Raw genomic sequence first — 9734 nt, 5'->3', positions numbered from 1 at the left:
GTTCCAGTCAGAGCTGGAGAGTGACACACACACACACATGTTTGTTTTTGTGAAAAGAGGGGACATCCCATAGGCGTAATGGTTTTTATACTGTAGAAACTGTATATTCTATGGACCTACACCAGCCCTACAGTTATCCCTAACCCTCACAGGAAACATTGTGCATTTTTACTTTCTCAAAAAAACTCATTCTGTATGGTTTATAAGCGTTTTGAAAAATTGGGACATGGGTTATGTCCTCATAAGTCACCCTCTCCTTGTAATACCTGTGTCATACCCATGTCATTATACAAAGTTGTGTCCTGATATGTCACAAACACACACACACACACACACACACACTTGTTTTTTTTTTCTTCTTCTTTGTATTACATTATTTCTTATAAATCCAAGTGAAAAGTTGAACTAAAATATTTCACATGAATTTAAGTAGTATTTATTTCCCCATATTTCGAAACCTAAATCTTTCATAAGTATTTCTCATTCATTCAAGTCAAAAATCTATCATTTAAAATGGTTCTAAATAATACATCTTTATTTTCTATTAAACTAGATTTTCTTACACTTTTGTACCCAGCTGCACACACACTTTTGTAAAAAGCCAGGTCATAATTTGTGCTAAACATTTGTGAAGGAGAGTACCACTTGTCAAAATGATACTCTTGAGAGAGCGAGTCATCAAAACAGAGTTTAGTTAATCAAAATAATAACAATATGTTTTCTGATTATCATTAGAGACTGTACTGTAGAGAGCATACTATAATAGCACAAACATGCAGACAAACAACTTACCTAATATGTGCCCTCTGAGTTCAGGGCACTCAAACAATAAGCAAGCATATCACTGGCAAATTGCTGAAAGTGGGTGCCCGGAAAAAAAATACATATGAAAATGTATACCTTTACTGACAGATTATCTCAGTTTCAAGCACAGATGATCCTCATCAGACAATTAAAACACTCCAAAACAGCCCTTTATACTTCCAAGTAATTAACAAATAAACATCACATGATGCACTTGCACATGACAAACACACACACACACACACACACACACACACACACACACACACACAAAGAACACAAATAAAAAGGAAAAAGGAACATTAAGTATCCTAAAGGTACCAACATGCCATCAGGACACCCTGGGCACAAAAGCAAACAAAATCTAAATATACTAAATGTGAAGTCCAAATACACACAAATGTAAAAAAAACAAAAAAACAAAACATTAGTCGGAACAATACCTGCACAGCACAAAGAGAATACATCCGAAACTCTAAGATATGAGCTCATGAGCTCATTTTAATAAATTAAAGGGATAGTTCACCCAAAATGAAAATTCTGTCATTAATTACTCGCCCTCATGTTGTTCCAAATCTGCAAGACCTTTGTTCATAATTGGAACACAAATTAAGATATTTCTGATGAAATACAAGAGCTTTCTAACCATGCATAGACAGGCCCAGGACTTTTGTAATGACATTGTTAAAATAGTCCATGTGACATCAATGGTTCAACCTAAATGGTATGACGCTACGAGAATACCTTTTGAGTGCAAAAAACAAACAAAAATAATGACTTTATTCAACAATTTCCTCTCTTCCATGTCAGTTTTCGACACGTGTTCACAAGAGTACCATAATGCATATGTATGGTGCTGCTGATGCAGGAGCATACTGTTCATCACACAAAGCTGATATGAAAAATATGAATATGACATGAATTCTGAAGCCGTTGTGTATGTACATGTACAGCAATTTCATGATGCTTTTATGTTGTTTTTCCATTTATTTGTAAGCTTAAAAGTCCTAATTCATTGTGAAGAAAAAAAAAAAAAAACAGACCACAGCTGTGTTTGACAAAAGCATTGTAAGATTAAGTACATCAAACACCCATTGAAACCAATGGAGTTACGATCAACTTCGGCTTACAATGCTTTTAAGAACAGCAGCCCAGAACTTTCTTAAGATTTCTTCTCAAGTTCCAAAGAAGAAAGAAAGTCATACTGGTTGGGAAGGATCTGAGGGTGAGTAAATGATGAGTAATTTGAATTTATTGTTGAACTATTTTTTTTTTTATGACTGTTTTGGAGCTTGAAGATGTGTCTCTAAGCCCATTTCCTTTCTTTTTGTCACTGGGACCGTAAATCCTTTACTTTCTATCAAGCCAAGACAACGGCTCAGCCACAGCGACGTGGTCTCCTGGGCGACCATGCAAAGATAAGAAGCGATTTTCACTCAATAGTAGGAATTAGAGACTAATAACCCCTATTAAAATCTGTAGCAAAAGTCTCCCTTCACACACATGCAGCCGGAGGGAGAGACTGAGAGCTGACTCAGAGCTCAGCATATTTCTGTCTGCGTATGTGGGGGTGGACGCCTGTGTGCACGTGCATATGCATGTTTCATATGGACAGAATGGCAGGTTCTGACACCTGTTAGGATGCGATGAAGCTTACATGTAGATGTACACACACATCATGAAACATCACAAGCCCTTGCTGGTGTAGTGCCAATAACTGTCATGCTGGTATCTCATAACTCAGAACACCAACGGTGAGAAAACTTTTTCTGTTTTTTTTCTGACAGCGCAGACAGAGAGACATCTCCTGCCACTTGGCAATGTGTTGTACAGTGTGTTTAATCATTTCATCTGAAACAGAAACTGATGTTGTGTAAAAAACACTTTTTATGTCTTAAAGCCCTTGAAATAATTGGATGTTTTAGGTTACTATTGTTACTATTCGTGCTGTCAAAATTAACGTGTTAATGCATGCGTTTAATTTTTTCTTTCTATTATAATTTTTTTTATAGACAGGACAGTAGAGAGAGATGACAGGAAAGCACTGGGATGAGAGAGGGTGTGGAATCTGCAAAGGCCCTTGAGACGGAAAACGAACTCGGCTTGCCGTGAGAGCATTTGCGTTGCATGTCAACACACTAACCACGAGGCTATTGTTGCCGACGCATTTAAAATTAATTTACACAATTAGCAGAGCTTACAACTGATGATTCCATCTTTTTTCTTGACAAGAATTGCATGTATTTAGACACAGAATGTCTTTACGACCACATCAAATGGGAGTCTTTTCAAGTCAAGTGAGTATGGAAATGGTACTGGTGATAAGGAGCTTCAGTAGGCCATATGCCAGTAAAAATTTATTTTTTCTGTCCTGTCTGCTGTTATACTGCACTCATAGTGCCAGCTCTTTAACTGCACGTACTAATGCGGTGGCGCTTACTGCATATTTCACATTAAAGCGCATAAGAAACTACAAGCATGCATTGTCATAGTTATGTCATCAAGTCGTGAAGTTACCAAAAAGGTGATTAAAGATGCCTCAAAACTGTGCATGCATATAAGTATTTGTCACATTTAATAACATATCTCTGGAATGCAGTGGTTTAAAAAATTGTCCTAAAGCACCCCAGCACTGTTTTCCTCATTTAACACACCCGATTCAACTTGTAGGCTCATTAGTAGTGACTTTAAGACCTGAAGTAGGTCAAAAACTGTAAAAAGTGTCAGATCTGCATCATGTTCAACAGTGGTACCTCTAAAAGTAATAGCAGCCAAAAACCCTAATAACCCAGCTGCTGTGACGGCTTTTAATCAAAGAATGAAATAAAGAAAAGAGAAAATCAATCACTTTCGACGCTTTAAGGAACAATCTAAATATAAAGTAGCATTAAGTGTTTAATGCCTTTATTCTATTTCTGTATACGTCCTACTTGCTAAAGGGCAAAGGTAAATATTACATGTATTATAAAGGGTTTAAAGGAGACATATTATGCAAATTTTTACAATATGTAATATAAGTCTCCGGTGTCCCCAGGAGGTGTCTGAAGTTGCAGCTCAAAATACCCCACAGATCATTTATTATATCATTCTAAAAGTGACTATTTAGAATGGAAGCAGAAACACACTGTTTTTCTTGCCTGTCTCTTTAAATGCAAATGAGTGACTGCTCCCAGCCCACTTTTCCAGAATAGAGCTGTGCCATTACAGCTGCTACATCCTAAAATAATGTGAACATATTTTAGTTTGCCAAAAGTAGGACCAACTCTTTTGATTTGCCTAAAAGTATATGTAACAAGGTTTATTTTATTTTTATTTATTTATTTTTGCTTGTTTTGTTTTTAGAATAAATAAAAAGAACAAGTAGATAGAATAGAAAATGAATAGGGAATGCAAGTGTTAGATGGTAATTTTTTAATAAAAATAAAACAAGACAACTGAACAGAAAAATAATAGATCGTGCTTGTATTAGAAGGTCATTATTCATAATAAATAAAAAGAAAATAAGTAGAAAGAATAGAGAACGCTAGTGTTAAAGGCTCTTTTTTAAATAAAACAAGTAGTTAGAATAGTAATAGAATACAGAGTGCAAATGTTAGATGGTCAAATGTATTTAATAATAATAATAATAATAAAAACAAGCAGATCAAATTAGACTGAGCATTAATAGAGAGTGCTAGAGTTAGAGGGTCAAATGAACATGAAAGAAATGTGTTTTCAGCTTTTTACTGAAACTGATCAAGAACTGCTTAGATTGAGTTGGGCAGGTCATTCCATCAGGATGGAACAGTTAATATAAAAGTCCATTAAAGTTTTATCATAGGTAGAATGCAAAATGTTTCAATACAAGCATTTCAGTCCAATGTAATTTATGCAATATATTTTAAACCTTTAACAAGGACTTAACATGGACTTGGCAACCCTGAACTGAACAGATCCTGAACTCATTGACAAATATCTGATCTTGTAAGATTTGCTCTCTTTACTCAGAGTGTGTGTGATCATGAAATTGAAAGTGAAAGTAAACTGGACATTTTGGGCAATTAAGAAATCCCGGCCGGACACATTTTTTTTTTTAGGTCCAAAAAGAGGACATGTCCGGGGAAAAGAGGACGTATGGTCACCCTATGCTGAAACATCTGTTTTGGTTCTGATTACCATGTTTATTGTGCTGAAATCATGCGTTTTAAACCATATTAGTTTAAACTTCTGATATAGGGTTTTCTGAGTACAAACATCCGAAGGACACAGAAAGAAAGTCCATCATAGCATGTGAGTGCTAAACTAAGTTCTCATTCACAATCAAGTTTAAATTAAAAACACACGAGTTACAAAAGCAATCGGTCATACCTGTCAAGGTAAACAGCTGGGAAATAAATCTCACTTTTATTTTAGATCTGTGTAGCAGAAGCAATATACAGTAAATAAATCAATAATTCCACTGCTCTCTTGTCTCCTCTGAGGCTGGGACTCGAAATAGTGTTCTGTTACTAGTATTTGCAGTTACTATATGTTTTGCTCAAACTTTAGCCATGACATTAGAACTGGTACACCGCTGTCGCTTGTGAAATCAAAATTATGGCACTGTGGGTGGAAACTTACAGATTAAGGGGCAGTAATATTATAATGAGATCCATTTGCAACATCACTAGCGAAATCAGATGCACTGGGGACCTGATTACAGCACTTAAAACCTGGAAAAGTCAGATTTTCATGATATGTCACCTTAAGTCTAATAACTGTTAAAATGAATAGCACTCAATTACACTGTTCAATAGTACTGGTATCAGTAATACTGGCCTTCAGCCATAAAAACATGCCACTGAACAAATATAACAAACAAAATACTGTCTTTATGTTGCCATGTTGTGAGACTGATTGCAAAAGTATTGCAATATGAAAGTTTATTTAAAAACTTTAATTTGTAGGTGATATTAATTACGATTAATCACAATTATTTTTAGAAAATAAAATATTCAAATAGTTATTTTTTAACCAGTTGACACCTCTAATTGCTATACACTTTAAATGCTATAAAACAAGTTGCAAGATACACATACCTTTTTGCATATATGATTAAAGGGGGGGTGAAATGCTCGTTTTCACTCAATATCCTGTTAATCTTGAGTACCTATAGAGTAGTACTGCATCCTTCATAACTCCAAAAAGTCTTTATTTTTATTATATTTATAAGAGAAAGATAGTCTGTACCAATTTTTCCCGGAAAAACACGAGCGCCTAGAGGCGTGACGTGTAGGCGGAGCTAAAGAATCACGAGTGCCAGTAGGCTTTTTTGAGTTGAGAGCGTTTGGAAGCTGTGACACAGATCCAGAGGCTGAAATTTAACAAGAGCAGCATCAGCAAAGGCGGTATGCTATATGTTATGTACTGAAACTGTATATATTTGCTTAGCGGTTTTGGAAAATGACTAAGTTCCACTTTATGTCGTCTTTTTTTTTAAGCTGTACATGTGGAAAGTGCAGTTTGATGACAACATCGCATGTTGTTTACTTGATGTGCTTACAGCTGATAGCTAAGTTAACAACACAGAGATATTTGAAGCAGTTTTACTCACCGCATGTGGTTCCAACACACGATCGTGACCCTTTTCCGTTGGGATTGCATTATCCTTAAGAAATAAACGATGTGCAATCCGAAATGCAGGGAACAAACAAAAACACTTGCACAACTCCGTTGATGCTCTGTAAAAATAAACTCCATCCACTGGTTCCTTAAAGCTGTTTCTCTTTTGGTAATCTGTGCAGGGTTGTCTTGCCCTGGCAACCAAAAACACACTTCTTTTGTGACTTTTCGCGACGCTCTCGCTCTGATCAGGCTGTGCTCAGCCTCTCAGTGCTCTGCTATACGGGAGCGCGCGCTCTTCCGGCAGAAAGGAAGTTCCGCTCCATCTAACGTCACACAGAGCCATACTCGAAAAAAACTTTCCGAAACTTGTGACAAACCGGAAGAGGTTTTTTTGGAACAAAAATACTCATCCAAACGTACAACTTAAATGTGTCCATGTTTAGCATGGGAATCCAACTCTTTAACAGTGTAAAAAACTCAGTATGCATGAAATAGCATTTCACCCCCCCTTTAAAGACAAATATTTAATATAATACACATGTTAGATATATTAAATTTGACCATGTAATTATCTTCCACTAATCTTTTACTGCCAGGGAGTATTTATTTAAATGGTGTGTCTTCATTTTGAAAAGTATATCTGTTGTTTTATTATTTTAACTTTATTTATTTATTTATTTTATTGGTCTGAAAAACAATCAAACAAACATACAAAAAAAACTTCTATGCTACTTCTTTACAGCTTATTTTGTTACATAATGTGAGACATTCATACACAAAGAATGGCTTAATTTTGAAAATGCATTCAGTCATAAACAATATATTTTTTTAATATATATATATATATATATATATATATATATATATATATATATATATTAGTGAAAAAAAAGCAACATGTTCACAACAGGCTGTGCATGTCAAATGCTCACTTGTTTCAAGTATCCGGAAAACAATTTGATAGTTATATAAAGGTTGTGTAACAAATAGGGATGGGTACCGAAACTCGGCATGCCGCGGAGGCTGTCTGTCAGTCACACACACACACACACCACAACGAGCGCGGCGCACGCACAGACATAACAGTATGAAAACTCCCCTTAATAATAAAGAGTGACGATGGTGAATAGATTTGCTTAATAATGTTATCGTGCACATTTTATCTTACCAAACATTTCTAATTTGCAATATTATTAAGACGTTTGTCTGTGAAATCTGCGAGATCTCTCATGTGCACCGCGGAGGCTGTCTGTCAGTCACACACACACACACACACACACACAACAAGAACGAGCGCGGGGCACACACACTCATAAGGGGCCGTTCACATATCGCGTCTTTTGTGCGCTCAAGTTCGTTATTTCAAATGTAGGCACCTCCCTCTATGTCACCTACAGCAGCAGCAGTGCGCCAGCGCCGCGTGCAGGCACGCTTCTAGTGTGTAAAGACACAGAAAACGCGAAGCAGCCACCACGCTTCTGGCACGCAGCAGAGACAGCATGCAGCCAGTCTGTCACCGGCCTCATAATAGAAGCGACGCGATCACGATGGACACGCGGTGCGACGAGCTTGTTTATTCCAGGTGCGTCCGCACCGCATCGAGTTGTAAACAACTCAACATTTTCAGCATGCCGCAAGCGCACCGCAGGTCATGTTACTTCCTCACCTTTTCCGTAACAACGTTGAAAGCTCAGCCAAGAGGAAGGAACAGCTGATAGCTGTATGTGGATTTTTTTATTAATTTAGTAGCAGAGCTACTGCAAGCAGTTTTTAGTGCTGCAAATCCATTTATCCATTGCTGAAATTTCCGCGTTTTCATGGAGAGAGCAGGTCATGGTTGCTTAGCAACAGCAGACTCCTCAGGAGCGCAAGTGCCCGAGGCTTCGGTGAAAAAAATCAGAAAGCGGCGTGCATAGCGTTTTCCACACGTTTTTAGACGCGACATGTGAACGGCCCCTTACAGTACGAAAACTCCTGCTTAATACAAAGAGTGACGATGGCGGAGACAGCAATACTTCACTAGAGTTCATTGGTTCTTCATTGGTTGTCATAAGTGCAACAAAAATGTTGCATGTAAGGACGGAAACACAAGCAATCTGTCAAAGCATCTTTCAAAAGTGCATTATGTGGAGACAGAGAAATGCAAAGTTTTCGACTGCCTAACACAACACAAAGTAACACAACACAAAGTACCGATAAGAATACCGTTAAAGTACCGTACCGTTAAGCAATATTGGTAAGAGTAGTAATACCGTTAAAACCTTAACGATACCCATCCCTAGTAACAAAGTTGCATAAAAACTTTGGGCATCTTCATATATTGCGGTGTGCCAAAGACTTTTACTCACAGAGGAAGGTCATTGTGCAAAGGACATCTGTCCATTCATCGTTGGTCGATGAAAAGCATCATCACACGTCAAAGACCATTCCCTGGAGGTTTGTTCACTTAAATTCAATTATGTCCCGATACATGTCATCTCCTCCATCAGTCATTTTTATTTAGCCCGCAGCACATCTACCGCTGCTCCTGTGACCACATTCACCATTACATTTGACCTCCCTGGAAGCTCTACATGAGAGAGGGCTGTAAGATGGCTGACCAGCCACTCTCATGGTTTCAATTAGGTCCCATGGGCACCTGCTGACTGATGTGGGTAATGGCCTTGGATATGGGCGGCCACAGCAAGGGCGACTTTAAGATGATGTGTAAAGCCTGTGTAATTTACCACACTCAGGAGTTACACTCGCACAGCTGAGCATAAATCAACAAGCCTTGGCTTTCCGAGCACACAACCTCTCTCATCTGGAGCTAAAGAGTGTCATACCATCTGCCGCCAGCAGGTGGAACACTGACGTCATGTGCTCGCAGCCGCTTTTGATGGTTAAATCCCTAGCAGAAGCATGAGACTGAGAAGACTAATGAATATCTCAGGCACAAAAGATTGTGTTTCAGAGCTTAGTGGAGACATAAGGATTAACACACATAAGGAAGAAATCACAAAGCATGAGAGACCCTAACAGGATGGCAGTATAATCGGTTTCTGAAATAGTGAAAAAAGACAATCACATGAATGTCATTAAAGATCATATGGTGAGAACCTAAACCTTATAAGTCAGTAACTTTATAATAGCATTAAACAACACGGTTTTGATGGTTTGCTCAAAAATACATTTCTGTCATCACTTAAACTTGTGTCTTTCCAAACCTTTATGATCTTTCTTTCTTTTGTGGAATATACAAGATAATTTGAATAATGTCCAGAGAGTATTTTTCCCCCAACCCAATAATTTTTTTTTTTATATATATGTTTTTTAATTTGTATTTGAGTTGTGTTTATTTAGTTAGT

Source organism: Carassius auratus, chromosome 11 (assembly GCF_003368295.1).
Source record: "Carassius auratus strain Wakin chromosome 11, ASM336829v1, whole genome shotgun sequence".
Taxonomy (NCBI): domain Eukaryota; kingdom Metazoa; phylum Chordata; class Actinopteri; order Cypriniformes; family Cyprinidae; genus Carassius; species Carassius auratus.
Note: the sequence above shows the minus strand (reverse complement) of the source record.